Source organism: Palaemon carinicauda, chromosome 10, assembly GCF_036898095.1.
Source record: "Palaemon carinicauda isolate YSFRI2023 chromosome 10, ASM3689809v2, whole genome shotgun sequence".
NCBI lineage: Eukaryota > Metazoa > Arthropoda > Malacostraca > Decapoda > Palaemonidae > Palaemon > Palaemon carinicauda.
In genome coordinates this window covers 146,242,816-146,251,315 of record NC_090734.1, presented here as the reverse complement: position 1 = coordinate 146,251,315, position 8,500 = coordinate 146,242,816, and positions in this window count along the sequence as shown.

Genomic DNA, 8,500 nt, shown 5'->3' with positions numbered 1-8,500 from the left:
CAGTATTATATATATATATATATATATATATATATATATATATATATATATATATATATATATATATATATATATATATATATATATATATATATATATTGCTTATGTATCATTATTTTGCTATATATATATATATATATATATATATAATATATATATATATATATATATATATATATATATATATATATATATATATATATATAGCAAAATAATGATACATAAGCAATGTATAGACCCATACAAATACAGACATATAATGTATATGCAATATACATACATACATACATATATATATATATATATATATATATATATATATATATATATATATATATATATATATATATGTCTTCTTTGTCTGCATTTTTTCCATCTTTTATGTGAGGCCGATGTTATATATATATATATATATATATATATATATTATATATATATATATATATATATATATATATATATACACATAGCTATATATAAAGGGGATTAGGACACTAAGTGGCATTGCCTCTGCGATATTTAACCTGCCTTTCGACAGGAAAAAGTTGGTTTCCAGCGATTGTAAGATATTTATAAATCTAATTTTCCAAAAATTACGAATAGTTTTCCTTTCTGCAGCAGTATTTCTTATTTTCATTTTGAAATGCAGTGAAAATGTGTTGTCTTTACGAAATGTTTAATAATCTGATTAAAAGGGAAACTTTTGTTCCACCACATTATCGAAACGTAGATGTGGCGTTGCCCTCATTCTTCGCCATATGGAAAATCGGATTTCTCTTTGGAATACAATAGAAGAAATTCCGTACCCCTGAATAATTGCCTGGTTCACCTCAACATTGTGGATACATACTCTGGGGATACATTAGGTCCATTCGCTGGTGTAAATTATTCTCTCTCTCTCTCTCTCTCTCTCTCTCTCTCTCTCTCTCTCCTCTCTCTCTCTCTCTCTCTCTCTCTCTCTTACACATAAACAGTATAAGAATGGAATAACTATGAGATATTAAAATAAAACTCTTACCTCATCGGCAAAGTAAATTATTACGTAAATGGGTAATTTGTAAAGTAAATTAATACGCACATAATCGTGCCATTTGAAGCGCCCTTTTTTCCGCCTACGTTTACTTGCATAGGATAATTTCTTGTTTTTATTACTATCATTATTTGTCTTAGGATTATTGTTGTTATTTCTAGCAGACCAGTTGCAACCCTAATGTGAAAAGCTAAATGCTACAAGCCTAAGGGCTTTAAAAGGAAAAGCAGACCAGGCAGGAAATGGAACGCAAACATATACAACAAAACAGATAGAAAAAAAAAAATGCAATCAATAAGAAGTAAATAAACTATGAACCAAATCTTCAACATTTTCCACTAATAGAATTTTCACCAAGTTCCAACCTTTGAAGTTTCTCCTATTCAACAGATAGAACAGAAATATATCGTTAAACAATTTTGTCACAGTCAGACGAAATCTTCTTGAATACTGTATAGTATTGAGCCTTATGACACGAAAGGTTAGATGGTTAGAACTAACTTCATATCATGTATTAATTGTCAAATTGGTGTAGTATGGAACGATCTAATGGCAAAAGATTGTCAGAATTATATAAGAAAAAAAAGATATACCATTTGCAATGAGCTAATCGAACAACGGTGGCGACTATTATTCTAATCAGTGATGAGGAATTTAAGAGACCCATGATGTTATCAAAAAATTAAGTTAAGGTCAACTGCCGAAGACAAGGCAAGAAAAAAAACCCATAAAAATAACAGCAAATAAAAAAGAAATGATGGTGATTCCCTTAGCAGATAGATCTCCTAAAGTTTAGACAGATTAAATTATCTGAATTTTTTTTTTTCGGGGGGGGGGGGGGCAATAGAAGGAATCTGGTTGTTTCTCAGAGGTGAGTTTACAATTAACAATGACACCTAAACTGTTTCAACGATATATTATCAATCAAAATATATAGGTCTATGCTTCGAAAATGTATACTCCTATATCAAAATAGCGGCTTACGAAAGAATTTGATTTATATAATTAATTTAAAAAAATTGCATTTTGTAATCTCGATTGTCATGGAAATGCTGGATCCTTAGTCTTCAATAGAATTTGTGGAATGAAATGCACACAAACACATACACACACACACACACACACATGTAAGAAGATCAGCTTGGGCTCTTGCTCGCGCGCAATTTGAAATCTGGAAGGCTAATTGCTTTCATTTCGTGATGGAAATCGAGGCAATTGCATTACGGAGGTTGAATATTAAACGGAACTCGAAATTCCCAGTTAGATAGGAAGCAAATCCGATTTACGAACACTTGCTGGAAAAAAGATATCTCTTAGTGTTTTGCAAGATGTTCGTTTTCTGGTTTTTAATATTATTATTATTATTATTATTATTATTATTATTATTATTATTATTATTATTATTATTATTATTATTATTATTATTATTATTATTAGCTGTTGTTGTTGTTAGATAATTCTATAGTCTATCACTGGCCTTGTTCGAAAGTTACGATATATTATTGAATAAAAGATGAGAAACTAGAAACAAGCAAATTTCAGGTCTCAATATGAAGGACCAATTGGCTGCAAAGTAAAATTAACTACACAACAATGTAAAATTGACCACGCCATGTAAATTCATTGATTCACAGTGTAACTCTTGAAGCAAAATAATTCTTATCTTTATTGCATTTTTTACCAAAAAATGATTTTAAATAATGTTTCAGAAAGTCCTACAACCTCTTATTTCCCTTATTTTCTTTGGCCTCTTTTTTATTGTGAACCCTTTCCCATATAAAATGAATTTTGAGTTTTGTGATTTCGATATTGCCACCATTAACATCTTAATAAAAAGTTAACTTTGTAATTCATACGTAGTACACACTTGTTATTAGGAATAAGATGCGAAAATTGTCCGGCTTATATGAACGCCAACTCCATTCTCAATTTGATCCGCATCACTTCCCTTTGTCAATTAATATTTAGAATTAAGTTGTAACCCTTTTAATTCAACTCGTAATCCCCCCCCCCCCCTTTGGGTAACCATGGACAGTGTTCAATAAAGATCTGCGAAGCAAATTAACTATGTAACTCACAGCCTCCAATTGCCCCCTTGGACACAAGGGGTACCTCAAGAGTCAAGGGCCATCAGTCGTTTCATTTCTGTATGGTCTTTTTATAATTAGCATATACGTGAAATAACTTTACATATCATTATACATTTTTTTTAATTATTCAGTTTCTGATGGCTATTTCTCCTATCTTGCATTTCTATGAAAATGTTTATTTTCCCCTATAATTGAATTTTATTTATTTTATAACCAGAGCTATATAAACTACCAGAAAATAAGCTACTTATTATTAAACTAACGTCAAAAGATTATGCTTTCAGACACTGCATATCATATAATTAGCCAAATCTTTCTCCAAACACTACTATAGCCTAGAAATTCCAGTATGCATGATCGTATTTTCTTGTATAGCATGAACATGTGAACACGACCTCAATTTTGTATCAACAGAAATATGTTCATGGCTGTAATGTTCAGAAACATAACACTGCTAATAATAGATCCTTTCTATTCGTTCTCCTTCAAAATTAGTCGTCCTAATGTGGACCACGACCGTAAATATATGGAATTTACAAATACTGTTATTGGTTATAGAAAACTGGAGTTTTCCTAAAGAAAATGGTAGCCGAGTTAAAAACCCAAGATATTTCGTTTTTCACGAATATATAAATTCGTTCATATTTTCCCATATCGTTGTCACGTACCTATACTTTTTCCAAAAACATTGAAAATCCTGCAATGTCCAAGTTATGACGTAATCCAAAAAATGAAGAAATAAATGTCTCATATAAGATATATACATCTCACTTATAATTCCAATATAAACTATAAGAAAATATACAATAGGCAAATTATGCAAATTAAGGTCGATTTTTTTTTTTGTAAAAACATCTACTTTATAAAACCTGAAAAAAACATTTCACAATATTATAAAAAAATATATATTTCTATACTAACTCCAGATGACGTAAATTACTTCTTAATAAGTTATATATAGAATTTCTTATTTAAGCCACTTATTTTTTTCTATAATTTCGTGCATTCTTGTATAATAATATATATATATATATACACACACACACACACACCACACATATATATATATATATAATATATATAATATATATATATATATATATATATATATATATATATGTGTGTGTGTGTGTGTGTGTGTGTATATATATATATATATATATTTATTATACAAGAATGCACGAAATTATAGAAAAAAATAAGTGGCTTTAAATAAGAAATTCTATATATATATATATATATGTATATATATAATATATATATATATATATATATGTATGTATATATATACATATATATATATATATATATATATATATATATATATATATATATATATATGTATGTACATATATATATATATATATATATATATATAATATATATATATATATATATATATATATAAATATATATATATTTATATATATATAGCACCAATGGTTTGTGGAACTGTTTTAAATGCACCCTAAAGCCAAAGAGCACAGTAAACGAATTTTGGAACTAAAGCGGTTGGGTGGGAGGGGGGGGGGGTTGGATGTGCGTAGGAGTTTTGGTAAAATGGTTAAAGGCAGGAAAGTAAAACTCAAAAAGCTTTGAGGAGGTTGAGCCTTTTGGGAAGAATGGAGCATGACAGGTTAATGGGGACTTTGTATAAGTCAAAGTGTTAAAATGCAGGGAAATAAAAAGTCTTCGCAAGGGCTTGGGTGCATAGGAGGGCCAGAGTCAATAGCTAAGGTATAACCCTAGCTGGAAAACCGAGATGTTCGTGAACCTTGAAAATGAATGTTAGCCAACAGGTTTAAGCGAGGTAGGTAGAAACAAAGAAGACAAAACGATCGTTTTCTGTCAGTGGAAGGTTATCTGTATTGACTCTGGGAAGGGCCTTAGTGGCTAGGGAGTGTGGGATTACGTGCTGTTGAATCCAGGTGTTGGCGTTTGTAGCGCTAAACGGTATGGAAGTTATATGCACGAGGGTTTCATCAACGATTACTATGAGATTCAGGGCCTCTGTAACACGGTTTTTTGGACTTTGCTCCTTATCAAAGCATCGGATGTAGTTGAAAGTTGACATATGTATATTTTACAACCACACACAAATTTTGTCAGCATTATCAATAATCTAAACCCGATAGTTTTAATTTTTATAGAGTAAAAATTATCTAGCTGACGCCATGGCAAGTGATAACGAGCCAAGAGTCGAAAACATTCATTACGTAAGCAATGTAAACACCTTTTGACAAAATTTTGCCCCGCCCATCCACCAGACACCCATTCAACTTCCATCGGCTCTGAAACCCATAACAGTCAAGAATGGCTAACAGGATTTGGAATTGCCCCCGTGGTTGCAAAACTGCATTTCTCTAACGACTTGCAACTTTATACAATCAAGAGAAAGCCCGTGGCCATATTTACTATAGCCTGAATAGGTAATTATTCAGTTTCTAGTTTAAATCCAATGTTTATGGTCTGATTTGTAGGTAGCGTAACATGATTATAATACTTGTAATGTCATTCAGGCTTTTGAACATTTCCATCACTATTCACTATGCCACCAAGAGAGAGAGAGAGAGAGAGAGAGAGAGAGAGAGAGAGAGAGAGAGTTGTATGTAAACAGTCTTTATATAACTATTTTTGTTAAAATAAGCTTTTTGTGCTAAAATCTCCATCAGACCAACGGATCATCCGATATAATTGTTTTTCTTCTTCTTAGGCCGTGCGATCGTGTTGGCTATGTTTTGGGCATGACTGCATTTTGTAAATAAATCATGAATAGTTTTAGGAGTTTTATTTGTATATCTAATGGGAATTTATAGAAGTAAAGTGAACATGATTAATTTATCCTTTAAAATAATTACTACATGTAGCAAAACAAATAGTAGTAAAGATGATAATGCAATGAAGGAATGATACCATACTTTATCTTTAGTTTCAACATCGGCAATAACTTACCCAGTTGCCATAATTTGTCAACTTAATGAAATAACCTATCATCTAATGTTAAACTTAATTTCTGAGGAGGCCATGGCTTATTTCACAGTGAAAAAATATGACAAAGACTTTATGAATGGCGGAACAATACATAAATGTGGGTGGGGTATCTGTTCTAGCGTAGTAATACTACTGTAGCAGTAGTGCCACAACAGTAGTATACATGAATTAAACGTTTAGGCCAACTGCTGGGATCCTTGAGGATCATTTAGCACTTCTTACAACTACTCGAGAATTGAGTTTTAATAGCCAGAATTTAAATTTTCTGACCCAACAATGCCCATGATAGCCTTCAGTGTTATCCTGAATTATAACGAGGCAAAAGTGGGTGGAGCCTCATGAAGTCATCATTCTGACTATAAGTATTGGTGAAGGTTTAAAGCCAAAATACGATACCGGCTTTTTTTTCAGAAAATAGGTAAGTAGATAGACAATAAATGAAAATTGCTTGACATTGGATATAGCAGTTATCAAATCAAGCTTGTCTACTACGTTTTTGAAAATTACCAACTATTCCCTACACCTTGTCAATCTGATTGTGACCTATAAAGTAGACTGTAATTTCTTAGGAAACTTATTTTGGGAGTTAGACTAATAATCAAAGTGTTTTTGTATTTATTAACATATTTTGTTGGTTTATTCATTATGACAACTATCAGTGGAGAGGTTTCAGAGTTCATAAAGGTCTACTGCTTTGCTTTTATTTAAACATTTGTGTCATTGTTGGCAGAAGCATAGCCTTCGTTACGTATAGCCAATCATCGATCGAGAAAGAGGGAAGAAATGCCGTCATAAGTTACGTAACGAGTGCGTTCGAAACCTTTTCTCTGATTAAGTTGACCCGTCTTCAAAAAACGTCACTTTTACATTATAAGTACCAAATTTATTCAACCTACGTAATGCAAAATATAGTCAAAATTTATGTGTAGATATAATGTGCATTCTGAATAAGCGTTATATTTATGAAATTCATAGATGAAAATTTATTGAGAAAAAACCGTGTTACAGAGGCCCTGAATCTCATAGTAGGCATCTATGTGTCGATGTAGCAGTAGCCACCTGGAGGTCAGGTAGAATTCCCTAAGTTGAAAAATAATATATAGGGGCGACGAAACTATATTTATAATAAAAAAATATCTTTTTCCGCTCATTAATTTTCCTTTTATTTATCTTCATCGTTTTCACAGTATTATTATTATTATTATTATTATTATTATTATTATTATTATTATTATTATTATTATTATTATCACCTAAGCTACAACCCTAGTTGGAAAAGCATGATAATATAAGCCCAACAAGGAAAAATAACCCAGTGAGGAAAGGATATAGAGAAATCACGTGAGATGTAATGAACAATCAAAATTAGAATTAATCGTTCATATATTGTATAAACTATAAAAACGTCAAAAAACCAAGGGGAAGAGAAATAGGAAAGAACGGTGTGCCCGGGTGTACCCTCAACCAAAAGAACTCTAACCCAAGACAGTGGCAGACCGTGCCACGGAGGCAATGGTACTATACAAGATTAGAGAACAATAGTTTGATTGTGGAGTGTCCTTCTCCTAGAAGAGCTACTTACCATAGCTAAAGAGTCTCGTCTACCTTTACCAAGAGGAAAGTAGCCACTGAACAATTACATTGCAGTTGTTAACTCCTTGAGCGAAGAAGAATAGTTCGGTAATCTCGGCGTTGTTAGGTGTATGGTGTATGAGGACAAGGGAGAATGTTAGAAAGAATAGGCAAGACTATTCGGTGTATGAGTAGATAAGGGAAAAATGAGCAGTAACCAGAGATAGGGATCCACTGTAGTACTGTTTGGCCAGTCAAGGGCGCAATAACTCTCTAGCGGTAGTACTTCAACGGGTTATTAATTACTATTAATAATACTTCATAAGCTACAACCCTAGTTGGAAAAGCAGGATGCTATAAAAACAGGGGCTCCAACAGGGAAAATAGCCCAGTGAGGAAAGGGAGCAAGGAAAAATAAATAGGGGAACAGCAATAGTGTAAGGTTGAGAATAAAGGCCTCCTACTTGTAAAGCAATTTCCTCACAATAAAACGCCAATATGTCATGAATGAGAAGCAAAGGAGAGAGAGAGAGAGAGAGAGAGAGAGAGAGAGAGAGAGAGAGAGAGAGGTCAACTATGTATTGTTTTCCGCCTTTCTCCTCATTCAATATCGCCTTTCCCCTCTTTCTCCTCGCCGAGGGTCAGGCGATTTCCCCTCGAATTTCGAGGAACACAAATGCTATAATTTCCCATCGATATCAATTGGTGAACATTCGGAGATACGTTTCTCCTTTGTTCACAAACCCATAATTATGTATCATGGAACATCTCTCGTTTTCGGTTTCCTATTAAATTATCGTTTCCCTGGAGTCTCTCT